General features: G+C 50.2%; 1 protein-coding gene across 4 annotated transcripts in view; it reads left to right on the forward strand.

The window, feature by feature from the left end:
- Window positions 1-897: 897 nt before the first annotated feature.
- The window catches only part of NDNF (neuron derived neurotrophic factor), a 75,630-nt gene continuing 57,382 nt past the window's right edge, over window positions 898-19,145 (forward strand). The window contains exons 1-2 of one of the 4 annotated variants that reach the window (XM_085641576.1): window positions 900-918; window positions 5,716-5,984. The gene's annotated coding sequence lies outside the window, so the exon portion shown is untranslated. Of the gene's footprint in view, window positions 919-1,092; window positions 1,330-5,715; window positions 5,985-19,145 lie in introns of those variants that run through there. The other 3 variants (XM_085641575.1, XM_085641578.1, XM_085641577.1) reach the window with 3 other exon arrangements.

The following is a 19,145-nucleotide window of genomic DNA, read 5'->3' on the forward strand; positions in this document are numbered from 1 at the left end:
CTTCGCGCAATTGTTTAGATGGCAGTCAGGAATTACTACAGTGCCTTGAACATTTAAAGTTTAGCATATCTCTCTTTTCCTCATGCTCCACGTACTTTAAAGAGACTGTGATGGCAGGAGATGAGGCAAAAGTGAATATGGAAAAATGAAAGAGGAAAGGTAGGATGAATGAAAGGGTGATTCGGGAGGATTTCGCGGAACTACTACTTACAAATTCATATTTAGAGAAAAATGGATTGTCTAAACGCGGATTCTATATGTTAAAATGCGATGCTTGAGTGCAGAACGGTTGTCATTGATAGCTGCGCTCAGTGTAGAGTGTTTAGTGCAGAAAGTATACTTTTCAATGTAAGACGTTGATGGGAGCATATATATAAATATTAGTGGCACCAAAGTGAAACTGTTAGGAGCGACGGGTGAATGGATTCTTTTCTTTCTAGAATTAGCTTTGTGGGGCCTGTTTCAGAGAGCGGTCCATATGTTGTAATAATAATGCACACTACATGCCGCATACTTTCTGGTTTAAACCCGTGCAGAGATTAAAAGTCTGGGAAATCGTTTAATGGGTCACGGACAGAGTAAACAGTTTGTGACAACCTGAGACAGGCAGTGTCAACAGGAGGGCAGTAAAGAACACACAAGTGTGCCCAGGGAAAGGAAGATCAAGCGGCGGGCATCACGGCCCTGAAGGGTCGGCCTGATTTACGCCCCGCGGACGGACGGGAGCCGATCCCTTCACATTGCTCTGATGTGCTACCGGGCCTGTTGCACGCTTGATGTGGAGATGAGCCGCGCCTCGGAGATCCGCGGGAGGGGGACCCACACGGCCAGGCCAGGGGGTGTAATTGATTCTGGAGCCTGAGACAACAGAGCGCAATTTGTTGTGAGCCTGGGTGGCAAAGCGACGCCTTCTGCAGGGTGAGACGGGGAGGCGGGGTGACTTTCTGCCTGGTGGGGCGGGGATGGAGGGGCGACATTGGTACTGGATGCGGACATCGAAGGCAGCAGGGAGCACGCATTGCTTCTGAAATATACTCACGCAGGGTGGGGGTATGTTCTGGGAGAGTGGAGGCGCCTGCGAACGTGGGTGGCGATGCCGAGTGTGACAGAGCGACAGTCGGGTGAGAAGCATGGGCGTGGCTATCCCCGTGAGGGCCCAGAGCTAACAACAGGACTCTCCGCAGCCCCACTGTGGCTCTGTTTCACTACCTGAATGGTCGGCATAGGAGGATCCATTTTCATTGGTTACATTAGGGCCCATTGCGTCCTTGCTGCGCCACGAGAGAGAGAGAGACGCCGAGACCACGTTTCATAGCGTGCGCTGTGAGGGTAATGTCAGTCGTTTACTGCGTGTGTCACAGAGTGCATGGATGTGTGACGAAATCATTGTGTAACTCTTTCTTTTGATTGAGACACAACATGCTTGTGCCAGAGGTACATGTTGGTCTTCTGCGTAAGTCAGCCACACTGCGTGTGAGTGTGTGACGCGTCACAGTACTTCAAAAAAAGTCTACGTATTTGCATTGTATTAGGATGGGGTGTGTGAATGTGGGGAGATATGGCAAAGGACGTATTTGGGGACATAGGCACAGTGATGGATAGCTGTAATACATTGGTGTGCTTATGCTCTTTTTCGAGAGAGAGCCCTTCCGGACAACAAGCACATAACATACATACAAGTACGCAGACAAAAAAGAGAGATGGAGAGAAAAGAAGTGAAGGAAAGAAGAAGGAGAGGAAATAAGGGAGAAGGTGAGGCGGGGAGCTAGAAGGGGGAAGGAAGGAAGAGAATCAATCAGGAGCTAGAAAATCTCGGTGAAGATAACTTCATATAATTTTTTACACATCGTTTTTATTTGTATTGTAACGAGTCTTTCTGTGAGGTATGTGAGTGCTCCTGTTTTCACAAGGAGTTGGTGTATAGGAAGTCTTACACTTACGTCGGTTAAATATTGTTTCCCCGTGGGCTGAAGTCTTGGGGCGGCTTTGAACCCCAGGGGCGCCGCTGGAGCCGCTCTCACTTTCACCGAGGTTAATTGCAACAGGCACAGGGAGGCTTCAAGGGAGAGGGCGGGAGAGTGAAGGTGGAGAGAAAGCGCTCAGAGAGGGAGAAGAGAAGGAGAGAGAGGATAGATTGATGGAAAGAGAGATTACGCGAGGAGACGAAGGGAGCAGGGCTGGTTGGATAATTTTTGCCGGGGCTACGTTTGGTTCTCATGTCCGGCCCTAATTACTACACATGCTGCGTATGATTTAAATAGTGGTGTTGATGCAAAATGTACTTGTCTGTTGCGTTCTTTTCTTTTAAGTCAAGGTGGTGTTGGTTTGCCGGGACAACCACTGCCTAGTTTCTAAAACTTTTTTGTTTTAAATCGAAAATTCAAGCAAATTTTTATGTAACGTTTTTTGGTTCGGATTACTGCAAATTAGCCATCAACAAGACTACCAGTTAAAAAGTAATGCCGGGAATATGTAAAAGCAATCCGTGGGGGACGATAATAAGAGAACTGGACAGTCCAGCGTGACGGGTAGCCCCGCTCCTCTTTGAAGGTGGACAGGCCGGGCTGCAGGGCGGTCAGCAAACGGCGCTTCCAAACCGGAGCTCCCGGACCGGAATATTCGTGCACGACATTTACCGTCACAGCAGGTAGGGCTACACTGGCCGGGTATTCACATAAGCAATATAGCGTATTATTATAAATAATCGATATCATTAAGTGAATGTTAGTTATACTGCTATCGTCAAATGGTTTTCCCGTTGACTTCAACCTTTCCGCTCCCCGTACAGAGCCCTCGGGCTCCACGCTTTATGTACCAAGAACTCGTATCCCACAATAAAAAATAAAACCAAGCGGATGCCATCAAGAATAGAAACCCTGTCTCCCCTCAAAGATATGCAAAATTCACAAAGCGCCCTCGCAGGTCCAGTGCGGCTGAGTTTTGCTGGCGGGCCGCAGATCCGTTCGTCAGCAGCCCCGGCGCTTGGTTCCCACAGAGCTCTGTGCGTGGTGGGTCAGTCGTGATATAATACGGAAGAAGCGGGCGGGGGAGTCAGGCGTCGTAAGTCTCAAACACATGCTCGGCTGCAGGCCTGTGCGGTGCCCTGCCCGAGCCCGCACCGCCGCTCAAACTGCCTTCATCACTTCGTCGGGCGAAATATGAACGAAGAGATAACCAGCCCGCTGCCTCTTTCTGTTACTTGGTGCTTTAATTCGCCCCCTCCCCTTCGCCCCACCGCCCAAAACCAGAGAGGTGCATTTCCTGCTGTCAGCGCGGAATCTTCACCCTACTGTGTTTCTGTAGGATCATACTACGACAATAAGTTTATTGCGCAAAATAATAAGCGGAGGGTGGTTTACACCCCTACTCTCGCGCGGTTGCAGCGGGGAAAGTATTCTTTGAGGTGACAAGAGGCGTGAGCAGGGTGTGTGGCGCCCTCTCAACACCCAGTGCCTTCTCTGTCACGGGTGGAGCTCAGAAGTGCCATCCTCAGGGGCGCAGGGTGAAGAGCTGTTGGGGTCACAGAATACCTTGCCCAGGACGGGGCCTCGTTTAGTTCATCTTTTCCTCACTACCGCGTTCCGCCTCCAAGTGCAGCCCGGTATTCACTCTCACAAACAATTCTTTCCCCTTAGAGCACAGGGCAAGGTAGAAAGACCCTCAGGTGGGCAGAGACAGCCGGTCCCGCAGGAGAGGGGTCGCGGTGATGCTGCAGTGGAAGATTTTAGTAGTACTAGTCACGGGTTACTCACTTCGCCAGATCTTCTGATCGAGGGCTGTGGCGCGTCAAGGAGCTGGCGGTGGCCCAAGTGCAAGCAGATACATGTAAATCTGATTAAATCTGTGATAAGATAAAACTATCTTTAGTTTGTGCGAGAGACGTCCACCTAGAAAATATGAGAAGCAGAGGCTCCCTCACCACAGATGAAATATGTAGGAAAAAAGTATTTGTTTATCAGTGGAGTCTGAGAGGAAAGTAGCCCTTCTGTGACACCTCTGGGATAGAATACGTGGGTGGGTACTGCTGGGCTAGAGCTTTGGCAATTAGACGGTATGTGGGGCGCTTGCCGGGCTGTCCTTGGCAATTTAGTATCGTTTTATTATTCCTTTTTTTTGTTTTTTGTAATGTCTCCAGTATAGATGCCGTTGCGCACTTCTTGTGTGACGGCGTGAAAACGTGTATTGTATTCTGCTCACATATTCCGTGCTCTTTTCACAGTTCTACGCGCCACCGCTTCGTTTTAGGATTCATAGTACTGTCTCAAAGTTGGTTAAGTATAATGTTATGTTTCTTAAATGCGAGACTCGCCCTGTTTCCGAGTTCGAGCGTTATCTAGGTTTATTCTTCTTATGGTGGGTTTTTTCGTGCGTGGCTGACAGGATACACTGACGCGGGGCAACGCCAGGGAAAGCCTCGGCTCCTTTCATGCCTCAGACTCGGTACCGAAGCAGGACACATAGGAGTCGGGCGGGTCCTCATATCCACAGCTCAAGCAAGCACTGCTTCAAGGACCACTCACCGGTGTTACCCCCGCTCACGGTCACACCTGGCGCTTGCTTCTTCGTGAGACTCCACTCGAAAGTGCATGGGGCTCTCAAAGCACAAGAGCCCCCTCAACATCTCTTACTTTACTCGTTTAGTGGTGAAGAGCTTCAGGGGTCTGCGAGTCAGAACACTTTTGTTCCTGTCCACTTTCTGACAGGCTCTCTCTGCCTGTCTCACGGGACTGTCCTACCGGGAACATGTGTGCAGAGTTTCTGAGCTGCGGGGTTTACCTGTCAAACCGAGCGGTGTTGCTACAATCCGCGCAGCGCCTGACTGGGCACATCTTCCCCGCCCATCTCGACTTTCTTTAGGCACCAGACCGAGGGCTCTCAGACTTAATTTGTATGCAGCGCTCGTATACATCTGCGATTCTATTTTTTCAAGCTCGGGGAGTGCAAGTAAGCAGTGCGTGCCCTCGATAACGGCTCTGGGAAACAAAAAGCACTCGTCCATATATCAAACAAGGATCTCGCAACTACTCGAGGTCAGCTTTATGATGACCTATAAAATCTCGCGACTGGCCAAGCACTTCTCCTCTTTCGTTCGTCTTTCTTCGGGTTCCTTCCTTTCCTTTATCATCGCGATCCCCTCTCCACGTCGCCCCTCCCCCATCCACTCGTTGCCCTGCACGTATTTTCTCTAACCAGTACCACCCAGCTCATTTCTCGCCATCATGTGTCTCTACCGGGCCCATTCTCACACAGACTTCTGTCCCACTCAGCTGTGTCTGATCCATGTTGCTTGCTCACCCGACACCCTGGCCAGATTCTGCCCTCACTCTACTCCATTCTATGTGGTCTTTGGCATCTCTGTCCCACTTCGTTAACTCTGATGCACTTCTTTGCCCCACGTATTTGCCGCTGATCCATCTTGCATGCTCGTTAGACTCCTTGCCAGGCTCTCTTATCTTTTCCCTCAGTTTGTCTTAAATCCACTCTCTGTTTCTCCCTTACACACTACATCTCTACTGCCGCCATACTTCGGCTTTTATTGGTCACGGGGCGGGGCCACGGTGGTAGAGGTGCGTGCAGCTGCGGATTGGCTGGTTTTCCTTGTCCCGCACCACCTGATTGGTGCGCTGAGTGGCAGCGCCTGTGGGTGCAGGGGTGGGGGCGGCTCTGCACTGATGCCTCTATTGACATCCAGCGTTTGGCGTTTCCTCTCCACAGATTCACAGAAGGACAGCAGCCGGCAAACACAGCCCAGCCTTAGATAGACCCTGTGCCTCCTGGCTGACAAGGAGCCCCGCCTGCAGTGTCACCCAGAAGCTGCCCCCAGGGAGCCACCACTGAGGAAATCGACAGCCACCCCGCACCCTCAGCCACTCTGCTCTTGAAACTTTACTTGAGACTGGCTCAGAGAAGCAGAGGTGACATCTTCTGGGACTTTCACAGGATACGGGCAGCGTTGCAGAGACAGGAGGGGCGCAGTCTGTGAGGTAAGGCTCCCCTGGGTCCAGCCACTGATACTATCTAGGACAACCCCCTACTCCTGTCTCCTGCACTCTGCACCCGTCCTTTACCTGTCTTCACACATCCTGCACTGTTCGCTACTACCCTCTCGAACTCAGTCAACACCCCTATCGGTCCTCCTCCGGTGTCTGCGTCTACGCTACTTGTTCCCTCTTCCCAAAGTTTTCTTTGAGGAGTTTCTCGTGCCTGCTGCTTCGATCCGCGCTCCTGGGTTTGCTATTCATGGTCCGCGTGCTCCCACACTAGCCGTTCGTGCCGAGCTTTCCTTTCTTAGCTGCTCGGGGCGCACACAATGTGCTGTGCTTCTGTCCTACCTGCACTTTCCAACGGTGCTCTTTTGATAGCTGCCCTCGCGCTGTGTGCTTACGCGATAACGAATTAACACAACCAGCGCTCCCACGTCAACTGCTCTGTGCGTTCCTGTCCTACCTTTCATAAATGTTCATAAATCATGCTAAGTGGGCTTCCCGCTGTTGCTACTTGTGCTTTGTGTGCTTCCTACCACCGTAGTTGTGTGTTTTTTTTTTACTGTTGCTGCTCATGCAATGTGTGGTTCCACTTAAGCTCTTCACGAGGTGTGCGCCCCCTTCCTACCTGCTCTTGACATGTATGCACCTATCCCAGTTGTTCATGCGCCTGTCTTAGCTGCCCAGTGTGCGTGTGCCTCTACTCTACCTGTTCTTGCGCAGTGCCCCCCTCCCTAGAAGTTGGCGCCATGTGTCCCCCAAACTCCAGCTTCCCCTGCTCTCCTCTCCCAGCTGCCCCTGCAGCGCGTGCTCCGTCCTAGGAGTTGCTCCCGCTGTAGCCCCCCTCCCTCCTCCCCCCCCCCCCCCCCTCTTGTGGCACTTGGGAGCTTTGAGAATAGTCCGAAGGTGTGAATTTCCCCCGTGGGCTCGGATTGCTTTTGTCTCTCGGGGAGGAGCGGGACTCTTTTTCTCGCTGCCCCCTGTGCTTTTCTGTCTCAATGGAGATGGCCGCTCGGGACCCCTGCCTGGAGGGTGGACTTCGCTGAGCTCACTTGCCTCTCCGAACCATCAGGGTCTTAGCAATATTAACCCCCAGCAGGCACAGGTTTGAGGTACTGTATTATATAGCGCCCACTCTATTTGTTAGACGCTTTATTTTCTATAAAACTGCAGGTGCCTTAAAGTATTCCATTCCTGGTAGCAATGACTATTCTCTGCGAGTTCCTTTACTTTTTATGGACGTGGCACATGAGATATGCAATACCTGCGTTATGAATGGACAGGGGCTTCGGTGTAACCCCCTCCATGCTCACATGTCCTCTTTTCCTTCCTCTTCTATCCTCGTCTGGGTCATCTGTGGATTGCAGGGCCCTGGTATCCACCCTAGCAACCCCCACCCCACCTTTCTGTAGTATACTCGCGTGAGCTCTCGTGAAGACGCGTGTCCCACAGCTCTCTGCACTGTACCCATTTTAACCTTACGTCACCAACACACACGCACTTCCTGCAAATACCTATGTTTGATCTGCTTTGATACAGTGTGAAGGGCTCTCTGCTTGCTTGGGTGTCAGCAGTGTGTCCGTGGGCTCTCTGCTTGCTTGGGTGTCAGCAGTGTGTCCGTGGGCTCCCTGCTTGCTTAGGTGTCAGCATTGTGTCCGTAGGCTCTTTGCTTGCTTGGGTGTCAGCAGTGTGCCCGTGGGCTCTCTGCTTCCTTGGGTGTCAGCAATGTGTCCGTGGGCTCTCTGCTTGCTTGGGTGTCAGCAGTGTGCCCGTGGGCTCTCTGCTTGCTTGGGTGTCAGCAGTGTGTCCGTGGGCTCCCTGCTTGCTTAGGTGTCAGCAGTGTGTCCGTAGGCTCTTTGCTTGCTTGGGTGTCAGCAGTGTGTCCTCAGGCCCCATGCTTGCTTGGGTGTCAGCAGTGTGTCCATAGGTCCATAGGCTCCCTGCTTGCTTGGGTGTCAGCAGTGTGTCCATGGGCTCCCTGCTTGCAGTGTGTCCATGGGCTCCCTGCTTGCAGTGTGTCCATGGGTTCTCTGCTTGCTTGGGTGTCAGCAGTGTGTCCTCGGGCTCCATTCTTGCTTGGGTGTCAACAGTGTGTCCGTGGGCTCTGTGCTTGCTTGGGTGTCAGCAGTGTGTCCTCGGGCTCCATGCTTGCATGTGTGTCAGTAGTGTGTCCGTGGGATCTCTGCTTGCTTGGGTTTCAGTAGTGTGTCTGCAGGCTCTCTGCATGCTTGGGGATCAGCAGTGTGTCCGTGGGCTCTCTGTTTGCTTGGGTATTAGCAGTGGGTCTGTGGGCTCCCTGCTTGCTTGGGTGTCAGCAGTGTGTCCGTGGGCTCCCTGCTTGCTCGGGTGTCAGCAGTGTGTCCGTGGGATCTCTGCTTGCTCGGGTGAGAGTGTGTCCATGGGCTCTCTGCATGCTTGGGTGTCAGCAGTGTGTCCGTGGGCTTTCTGCTTGTTTGGGTGTCTGCAGTGTGTCTGTGGTCTCTTTACTTGCTTGGGTGTCAGCAGTGTGTCCTCGGTTTCATGCTTGCTTGGGTGTCAGCATTGTGTCCATAGGCTCCCTGCTTGCCTGGGTGTCAGCAGTGTGTCCACGGGCTCCATGCTTGCTTGGGTGTCAGCAGGGTGTCCGTGGGCTCTCTGCTTGCTTGGGAATCAGCACTGTATCTGTGGGCTCTCTGCATGCTTGGGGATCAGCAGTGTGTCCGTAGGCTCCATGCCTGCTTGGGGATCAGCAGTGTGTCCATGGGCTCCCTGCTTGCTTGGGTGTCAGTAGTGTGTCCGTGGGCTCCCTGCTTGCTCGGGTGTCAGCAGTGTGTCCTCTGGCTCCATTCTTGCTTGGGTGTCAGTAGTGTGTCCGTGGGCTCTCTGCTTGCTTGGGTGTCAGCAGTGTGTCCTCGGGCTCCATGCTTGCATGGGTGTCAGTAGTGTGTCCGTGAGCTCTCTGCTTGCTTGGGTGTCAGCAGTGTGTCCTCTGGCTCCATGCTTGCTTGGGTGTCAGAAGTGTGTCCATGGGCTCCCTACTTGCTTGGGTGTCAGCAGTGTGTCCGCGGGCTCTCTGCTTGTTTGGGTGTCAGCAGTGTCTCCACGGGCTCCATGCTTGCTTGGGTGTCAGTAGTGTGTCCGTGGGCTCTCTGCTTGCTTGGGTGTCAGCACTATGTCTGGGGGCTCTCTGCATGCTTGGGGATCAGCAGTGTGTCCGTGGGCTCTCTGCTTGCTTGGGTGTCAGCAGTGTGTCTGTGGGCTCCCTGCTTGCTTGGGTGTCAGCAGTGTGTCCGTGGGCTCCCTGCTTGCTTGGGTGTCAGCAGTGTGTCTGCGGGCTCCCTGCTTGCTTGGGTGTCAGCAGTGTGTCCGCGGGCTCCCTGCTTGCTTGGGTGTTAGCAGTGTGTCTGTGGGCTCCCTGATTGCTTGGGTGTCAGCAGTGTGTCCGCGGGCTCTCTGCTTGTTCGGGTGAGAGTGTGACCATGGGCTCTCAGCATGCTTGGGTGTCAGCAGTGTGTCCATGGGCTTTCTGCTTGCTTGGGTGTCAGCAGTGTGTCCATGGGCTCTCTGCTTGTTTGGGTGTCTGCAGTGTGTCTGTGGGCTCTTTACTTGCTTGGGTGTCAGCAGTGTGTCCTCGGGATCCATGCTTGCTTGGGTGTCAGCAGTGTGTCCATGGGCTCCCTGCTTGCTTGGGTGTCAGCAGTGTGTCCGCGGGCTCTCTGCTTGTTTGGGTGTCAGCAGTGTGTCCATGGGCTCCATGCTTGCTTGGGTGTCAGCAGTGTGTCCGTTGGCTCTCTGCTTGCTTGGGTGTCAGCACTATGTCCGTGGGCTCTCTGCATGCTTGGGGATTAGCAGTGTGTCCGTGGGCTCCCTGCTTGCTTGGGTGTCAGTAGTGTGTCTGTGGGCTCCCTGCTTGCTTGGGTGTCAGGAGTGTGTCCGTGGGCTCCCTGCTTGCTCGGGTGTCAGCAGTGTGTCCGCGGGCTCTCTGTTTGCTATGGGTGAGAGTGTGATCATGGGCTCTCTGCATGCTTGGGGATCAGCAGTGTGTCCGTGGGCTCCCTGCTTGCTTGGGTGTCAGCAGTGTATCCGTGGGCTCCCTGCTTGCTCGGGTGTCAGCAGTGTGTCCGCGGGCTCTCTGCTTGCTCGGGTGAGTGTGTGTCCATGGGCTCTCTGCATGCTTGGGTGTCAGCAGTGTGTTCGTGGGCTTTCTGCTCGCTTGGGTGTCAGCACTATGTCCGTGGGCTCTCTGCTCGCTTGGGTGTCAGCACTATGTCCGTGGGCTCTCTGCTTGTTTGGGTGTCTGCAGTGTTCCGTGGGCTCTTTACTTGCTTGGGTGTCAGTAGTGTGTCCGCTGGCTCTCTGCTTGCTTGGGTGTCAGTAGTGTGTCCGCTGGCTCTCTGCATGCGTGGGGATCAGCAGTGTGTTCATGGGCTCCCTGCTTGCTTGGGTGTCAGCTATGTGTCCGTGGGCTCCCTGCTTGTTCGGGTGTCAGCAGTGTGTCCGCGGGCTCTCTGCTTGCGCGGGTGTCAGCACTGTGTCCGTGGGCTCTCTGGTTGCTTGGGTGTCAGCAGTGTGTCCGTGGGCTCTCTGCTTGTTTGGGTGTCTGCAGTGTGTCCGTGAGCTCTTTTCTTGCTTGGGTGTCTGCAGTGTGTCGGGCTCCCTGTGTCTAGGTGTCAGCGGTGTGTCCGCGGGCTCCCTGTTTGCTTGGGTGTCAGCAGTGTGTCCGCGGGCTTCCTGCGTGCTTGTGTGTCAACAGGGTGTCCGTGGGCACTCTGCTTGCTTGGGTGCCAGCAGTGAGTCCGTGCAGCTCGAGTTTGCCTCTGCTATGCCTCTTTAGGATTCCACGAGCGTGTAGGTCTGGCCACTAGGCTACTGGAAAAGCTTGTGTTAGGATTGCATTACTGCCCTGTTCCAGGCTCCGCGGTTCCGTGCAGTTGGTTGTTAGTGCTTCTGGTTGTAGCAGTGTGTCAGGCTCCTTAGTAGTATTTTAGTGTATCTGGTGGTAATACTGCTGCAGGCTGTGTACTTGAGTTAGTACATCTGGTTGTAGCAGTGCGGCAGACTGCTTAGTTGTTTCTTAGTATATTTTGTGGCAGTGTTGTTCAGGCTGTGCAGTTTTTCTAACTAATGTACCTGGTGGCAGCAGTGTGCCAGGCTGTGCAGTCGGTTGTTAGTGTGTCTTGTGGCAGCAGTGTGCCAGGCTGTGCAGTCGGTTTTTAGTGTGTCTGGTGGCAGTGGAGTGTCAAGGCTGTGCACTTGACTGTGAGGTAGGGCTTTAAGTGGGATTAAAAAACTGGGGGATCTCTCAAAGGGGCGTGGCGGATGTAATTAAGGGTGTGGCTTAAAAATACGTATGCTAAAAATCTGAGTTTAGCATAGTGTGCCGCCCAACTTGTATTTTGATGTTTCTGTCATTGCAACCAGATATATGATACAACAAGTAACATCATACCTACAACAAGTCAGGACTATTGGCTTTGTCAATGGTTGTTAGTTGCATAAGATAAAGAAGCAGCAACCATGGCTTGTATATAATATTGAAAAAGCTTCCACTTAAAGCCCTGGTGACAGCAGGACAATGTTTGCTGCTCCTGAGTTTCAAAAAGAAAATGGAAATCCAGAGAGAAAATGACTCTCTTTAGAGGATTTCCCTTCCCCTACAACGCTCACCTGACATGACGCCATGTCTTAACTTCTCCACTAGTGAGAAGTAAGCAGTGTGAGCAGCGCACATGGATGTGCCTACTGTCACTGCAGTTCGGAAAAAAACGGACCGCATGTGCCAGGGTACAAAAGAGAGCCCGATAGAGACCCGTTTCGAGGCCCCCTTTAAACAACTGCCGGTGCTGAGCACCAGTGAGACCTGGCCCACTTAAAGCCCTGCTGTTAGGCTATCTGTTGGAAACAGTGTGAGAAGCAGGTGTGCTTGTTCTGTGCTTGTGTCAAGGGGGTTACTACTACTTATATTAGGTTCAGCCATTTACTGTTCTGTTCTTGTTTATGTTTGCTGGTTAGGTGTGTCAGGCTCTGGGTTTTTTGTGCAGCGTTTGCTATAATCTGATGCAAGCTCTGTTCTACATACACGGACTTTATGTGATTTTATGGTCTCGTGGCTGCACTGTGACAGACTCAGTGTCTGGGTGTGCTGTGCCTGTTTTCTGAATGCATGGTTTGCTTCTACATGCTTTTCAGACCTGAGGGTGCAGTGCCTCCAACTGAAATATTGATTACCATGCACACTAGGGGTTTACTGGCTGCAGTGAGTTGCACTCAGTTTCGAAGGGTTTGTTGGAAGCATTTAGTGGACGTGCCATGGCAGTTAGGGTCCAGAGGATGCACTTTATCGTGTTTAGTTGTGCTATGATATCAGTGTCCTGAGGCAGCAATGTGTCAGACTCGGGGGTTGATTGTATTGTGCTTTTCAGGTCCTCGTGTGGCCAGTGCTCAGACTCTGGATTCGGTTGCAATGTGCTTGTCAGTACCTCCTTGTAGGAATGCAGTGTTTGGTTGTGATGTGCTTGTCAGGGCCTAGTGGGAGCAGAGCTCACACTCAGGGTTTGGTTGTGATGTGCTTGTCAGGGCCTCCTGGTACCAATGCTCACACTCAGGGTTTGGTTGTGATGTGCTTGTCAGGGCCTCGTTGGAGCAATGCTCAGACTCAGGGTTTGGTTGTGATGTGCTTGTCAGGGCCTCGTTGGAGCAATGCTCAGACTCAGGGTTTGGTTGTGCTGTGCTTGTCAGGGTCTCGTGGGCCCAATGCTCAGACTCAGGGTTTGGTTGTGATGTGCTTGTCAGGGCATCGTTGGAGCAATGCTCAGACTCAGGGTTTGGTTGTGCTGTGCTTGTCAGGGTCTCGTGAGCCCTATGCTCAGACTCAGGGTTTGGTTGTGATGTGCTTGTCAGGGCCTCGTTGGAGCAATGCTCAGACTCCGGGTTTGGTTGTGATGTGCTTGTCAGGGTCTCGTTGGGGCAATGCTCAGACTCAGGGTTTGGTTGTGATGTGCTTGTCAGGGCCTCCTGGTACCAATGCTCACACGCAGGGTTTGGTTGTGATGTGCTTGTCAGGGCCTCGTTGGAGCAATGCTCAGACTCAGGGTTTGGTTGTGATGTGCTTGTCAGGGCCTCGTTGGAGCAATGCTCAGACTCAGGGTTTGGTTGTGCTGTGCTTGTCAGGGCCTCGTTGGAGCAATGCTCAGACTCAGGGTTTGGTTGTGCTGTGCTTGTCAGGGTCTCGTGGGCCCAATGCTCAGACTCAGGGTTTGGTTGTGATGTGCTTGTCAGGGCATCGTTGGAGCAATGCTCAGACTCAGGGTTTGGTTGTGCTGTGCTTGTCAGGGTCTCGTGAGCCCAATGCTCAGACTCAGGGTTTGGTTGTGATGTGCTTGTCAGGGCCTCGTTGGAGCAATGCTCAGACTCCGGGTTTGGTTGTGATGTGCTTGTCAGGGTCTCGTGGTACCAATATTCAGACGCGGGGGTTGGTTGTGATGTGCGTGTCAGGGCCTCGTTGGGGCAATGCTCAGACTCAGGGTTTGGTTGTGATGTGCTTGTCAGGGCCTCGTGGGCCCAATGCTCACACTCAGGGTTTGGTTGTGATGTGCTTGTCAGGGCCTCGTTGGAGCAATGCTCAGACTCAGGGGTTCGTTGTGATGTGCTTGTCAGGGCCTCGTTGGGGCAATGCTCAGACTCAGGGGTTCGTTGTGATGTGCTTGTCAGGGCCTCGTTGGAGCAATGCTCAGACTCAGGGTTTGGTTGTGATGTGCTTGTCAGGGCCTCCTGGGAGCAATGCTCAGACTCAGGGTTTGGTTGTGATGTGCTTGTCAGGGCATCGTTGGAGCAATGCTCAGACTCAGGGTTTGGTTGTGATGTGCTTGTCAGGGCCTCGTTGGAGCAATGCTCAGACTCGGGGGTTGGTTGTGATGTGCTTGTCAGGGCCTCGTGTGGACAGTTCTCAGACTCTGGATTTGGTTGCAATGTGCTTGTCAGTACCTCCTTGTAGGAATGCAGTGTTTGGTTGTGATGTGCTTGTCAGAGCCTAGTAGGAGCAGAGCTCACACTCAGGGCTTGGTTGTGATCTGTTTGTCAGGGACATGTTGGAGCAATGCTCAGACTCAGGTGTTGGTTGTGATGTGCTTGTCAGGGCCTCGTGGTACCAATGCTCAGACTCAGGGGCTGGTTGTGATGTGCTTGTCAGGGCCTCGTTGGGTTGGAGCAATGCTCAGACTCAGGGTTTGGTTGTGATGTGCATGTCAGGGTCTCGTGGGCCCAATGCTCAGACTCAGGGTTTGGTTGTGATGTGCTTGTCAGGGCCTCGTTGGAGCAATGCTCAGACTCAGGGTTTGGTTGTGATGTGCTTGTCAGGGCCTCGTGGGCCCAATGCTCAGACTCAGGGGTTCGTTGTGATGTGGACTCAGGGTTTGGTTGTGATCTGCTTGTCAGGGTCTCGTGGGCCCAATGTTCAGACTCAGGGGTTGGTTGTGATGTGCGTGTCAGGGTCTCGTGGTACCAATGCTCAGACTCAGGGTTTGGTTGTGATGTGCTTGTCAGGGCCTCGTGGGCCCAATGCTCAGACTCAGGGGTTCGTTGTGATGTGCTTGTCAGGGCCTCGTTGGAGCAATGCTCAGACTCAGGGTTTGGTTGTGATGTGCTTGTCAGGGCCTCGTTGGAGCAATGCTCAGACTCAGGGTTTGGTTGTGCTGTGCTTGTCAGGGTCTCGTCGGCCCAATTCTCAGACTCAGGGGTTGGTTGCGATGTACATGACTGGTTTACTGAGGTGTACTGTTTAGTGCATTGTGGCCTCCGTGTGTTACGCAGACAGCTGCCTTGGGTTTCCTGTTAGAGGCTGGTAGTGACTAGCTTGTTGCTAGTCGAGTGCTGCACCAGGTCCCCTGTCGGTCTTTGTTTTATGTGCGTCGTTGATGCCCCTCGGACTCTTTCTGTTCGTACACCGTCCTCGCTTGCTTTGAAGACACAGGGCTGCAATCCTTCAAAATCCAGGATCATCACTGTAAAATAAACAGGAAATTGCCCTTGAAATAGCCTTTAATTTTCTGCGGTCTCCACCAGGAGCTGTCCTTAAACTGCTCTCGGTGGCATCTGTTGTTTATGTTCATTCTGTAGGAAGTGTTCTATTTAAAACACGCCAGTCTTTGAACACTCGGAAACCATCTTGAAACGTTTCATTAAAGCGATCGTTTTCCATGAAGTACCGTATAATTTACACCATCTTCCTAACTTTAATCTCATTTTATGGAGATTTGATACAATTATGACATTTTAAGATGAGGGGTTGGGAACTCTCTGGCTACCTTGAGGGCAAAAGAGATCCGACTGTTGCTTTTTCTAAAACGACAACTTGTGTCCTCGGGAAGAACATTTGACACACACTGTGTGTTTAGATATCTTGGATCTGGCGTCTAATGTCTGCAATGGAAATGTACTTTCCCCAACACTTGTACTTGCAAGGTGTGCACAGCTCGCTGGAAGTTACATTTAAGAAAGTGACACTGAAGGATGGGCTGCTCTATTGAGAAGACGCTAATTTATATACGTCTATAATTTGGGTTCACTTGATTTAAAACGCACCGAGAGGGCAGCGCTCTGCCTGGTGTTGGCTGGCAGTGGGGAGAGAGAGGGCGATCCGAGCTGTGCCCTCTTCACTTTGCAGAGTGCTGTCATAAATAAGCATTGGTACACTCACTTCCGTCACGCAGATAGATCCCCGGGCCTGTTTTCGTCTCACTGTCTCGCCTCGCGCCCTGCTCCTTGCCTGTGATACATACGGGTCGCGAGCCGTCGATACATACGGGCCACGAGCCGTCCCTGCCGCCTCTCACTATATGTTCAGTAGCATCTGTATCTGACTCTGAGAGCACCATAAATCTCCTTAAACGTTCAAACCATGCAGGGATCCCCGAGGATTGAATTACGCACCAAGGGGGGTTTACCCTGGGTCATTGTTGTAAAATATATTTTATTGAAGTGCAGATATGTTCCGAGACATTTCTCTGCGTGAATCGAGTCGCCTGCCCCTTTCTTCCACAGTCTTGCTCATACTGGCACGTCCGGAGAGGTGACGGCCCAGCATAGCCGAGGGAGCGGCGCACCTATGAAGGAGCTATGGTTCTGCCCTTCATGAGGGTGCTTTGTCTCTAGTGGCCACGGTGAGGCGCTATGAGTCAGAGAGCTGTAATGCCTCTGGGAGGCTGTGCTGTTTCCTGTCCGAAGGCGCAAGCAAAATAACTCAAAAAAAACAATGCGAACCGCCTTTCTTCTTCATTGTCATATATAAATGGAAATACATTTACTACATATTCATACACGTAAATATAAACTATCTGTGGCTGGTGTCGGGTCGACTAAATATACAAGACACTTGATACTAAATGCCCCTGCTATATGTTCTGAGGGTATTTATTGGAAGTCACTGGAGTTTCGGGACCGCACCAAAGGCCTGGTTCCTTTGTAAAGTTACTGAAATTCGAGGTGACTTTGCTGTGTGTTTCAACAGCTTTGTCACTGTAGAGGTTAGTTTATTCCTTATAAGCCATAGTCACACCAGTCACTCCCCAGCTCACTCTCAAATATTTGGTCTCTTGCCATTTAATGAAAGCAATACCACGACTGCAGATATGTGGACTCATTGCGACTTATTTTCTGTCAAAATATAATATATTCAAGCCTGCAGCATAATTTGGTCGTCCACTGCTCCTGTAGTGCTCCTGAACTACTTCACTGCTCCTTCAATTCTCTTTCAGCTAAAGTTGAGCTTCATAGTGTATGTGTAAGCAAACAGAGGGATGACAAAGTGTTAACAGAGTCTGGGGCCACAGGCTGAGAGATACATGATCATAAACACCTCGCGAGCGGTCCATTGATATACATTATGTAACCAAAGCTGATATCCATATTTCATTTACAAATCTCCTCAAAGTACATTGTATTACACCTGAACACTTTTTGTTTAATGTTATGGACCCCTTTCAAGCAAACCAAGGGTAGCGGGAGAGGATGGGTGGTGAATGCAGCGGTGAATACAGTTTATTTTTTTGTGTTTAGTTGTATACTGGTATTGTTTTGTTATTCCTGCGTTCTAGTATTGATCTCCTGCAGCATAATAAATGTGGACACAGCCATAAGCAACCTCTTACCATGAGTAACTAGTCGTCCCACCCTGCATCCCTTTCAAAAAGCCATTTTAATTCTGCTCCATGACGGCGCCTTTTACACAATCTAGTGACTGACCCAAAAACTGAGTCTTCCCAACTTGCCCCCGGGGGACCATCTGTAAAGGAGTCAGCAGTGAGTGGTCTGATCCAAAATGTAACTTAGTACATCCCGCTTGCTGCGCACATCAGAAACAGGTGACTTATACATAGCGACATCACAACAAAAGCCTTAGCAGCAAAAAGCACAATATGGCAACGAAAAGAGCCCATTGCTTTCCTTTCTTCTACAGACCTCACTTCTCTCCAGTTTTCTTTATTTTCTGTCTTCCTCTTTTCCTATCTAATTTCCTGCAAAGGGTCCACATGAAGATAAACTCCGAAAATCCTCAAGCAGTGGACAGAAAGTTTCCTACCCCTTACAATTTCCTATACTTATACAGGAACATATGTTTTATGCTAACGGCACTGACATCTTTTTGGCCTAATAGCGCGTTATTTGGGGCAACTGCGTAAGCACAAATTCACACATTTATTACTACAGTGCAAAGTTGAAATTTGAGTTTTTTACCATAGTGCAGCAGAAGTGACATGGAAAAATACTAGTTTAGTGCCTCACATATTGCGTATAATACGTTCTTACAACTGAACTAATAGAATATATCTTCGGTGTGATTTTACTTTGCTGCAGAAATGTAAGATTTTTGTTAAATATCTTTTGTTAAAAGAAATGCACAAGTAAAAATGCCATTGCATAAACCACATATGCAGATGTGCAGAGTGTAATGTGAACATTACTAGCATTGTTGAGTGAGAGGTGGGGCATCATGACTCACTCAGGACTTCACATCTAGCAAGTCATGGCCACACACCACTCTCATCAGTGGTCATAAATAGAAAATTACACTCTGTGCATCTTCATATATTTATTACATGTTTATGTATTGAGCCATGAAATATAAAAACGTGAAACATGGAAAATAAGGGATTCATCATAGTAATGACGACCTCCAGTATTATTTTCATCCAATTGCGCTAGAAATTACATTTTAATTGAGATCTTCACATTATATGGTACATAATGTCACAAATGTGGTATATCTTTAATTTGCAGTAATCTGTACAGCCACTGAATCACATAAATTCACCTGCCTTCACCATTGTTTGTCAATAATTTATCAGTAAAAGGTAAAACAAAAAAGATTTTCAAGGTTACTACTCCCAAATAAAACATGTAATATAAAAACACATCATAGGTAACATGTCATAAGGCCCTATATTACAATAGGGGGTTCTGGTGGCATTTACAAAGCACTTGGCCTTCTGTCTCATGGGTTATGAAGTTCCCAGAACCAATCAGTGTCATTATTGGACCACAGTACAAAGTACCATTATGCATTCTCCCCCTCTCACTCCTGATGTATAATATTGTGTATTTTTCACATTTTTACATTGCTGCATATTTAAGTATGGGTCCCTATCAAATATGGGTTTTATCATTATAATAAAAGCCTGCAAACCACTCTGCAGAGCCTTACTATTGTCAGGGCCACTAGGATAATGCAGAAAAATCTAATTATAGAACAGGGTTGTCTAAACTGTCAATAATAAAAGGCAACTTATGCAGGATAAGTATTCGTGTCTTCCTTTAATCGCTTACAATCGAACAGCACAGACAACTATTCACATACTGTTTCAATAAATATTTTCCTGACTGTAAATGGCACTTTGTTTTAGGTAACTATCCTAAAATAAACATAATATAAAACTACTTATAGTTAAAATGTAATATGATCCTACATTTTTGTATTGAGGTTCATGTGATAAGTACTAACCAACTGAGTCGCCATAACCTCTTAATACCAATTGGACCGTATTAACACAGTTATCCGTTATGGATCTCCTCTTGCTTGCTTTCTTTTACGTTAGGTCTTACCGTTTTTTTTTTCTCTCTCTCTTAAGTTAGAATGTTTAAAGCGTAATTTTGCTATAGACAATTTGCAAAGCATAATTTCATATTTAC

The sequence above is a fragment of the Triturus cristatus genome, chromosome 2_2, assembly GCF_964204655.1.
Source record: "Triturus cristatus chromosome 2_2, aTriCri1.1, whole genome shotgun sequence".
Taxonomy (NCBI): Eukaryota; Metazoa; Chordata; class Amphibia; order Caudata; family Salamandridae; genus Triturus; species Triturus cristatus.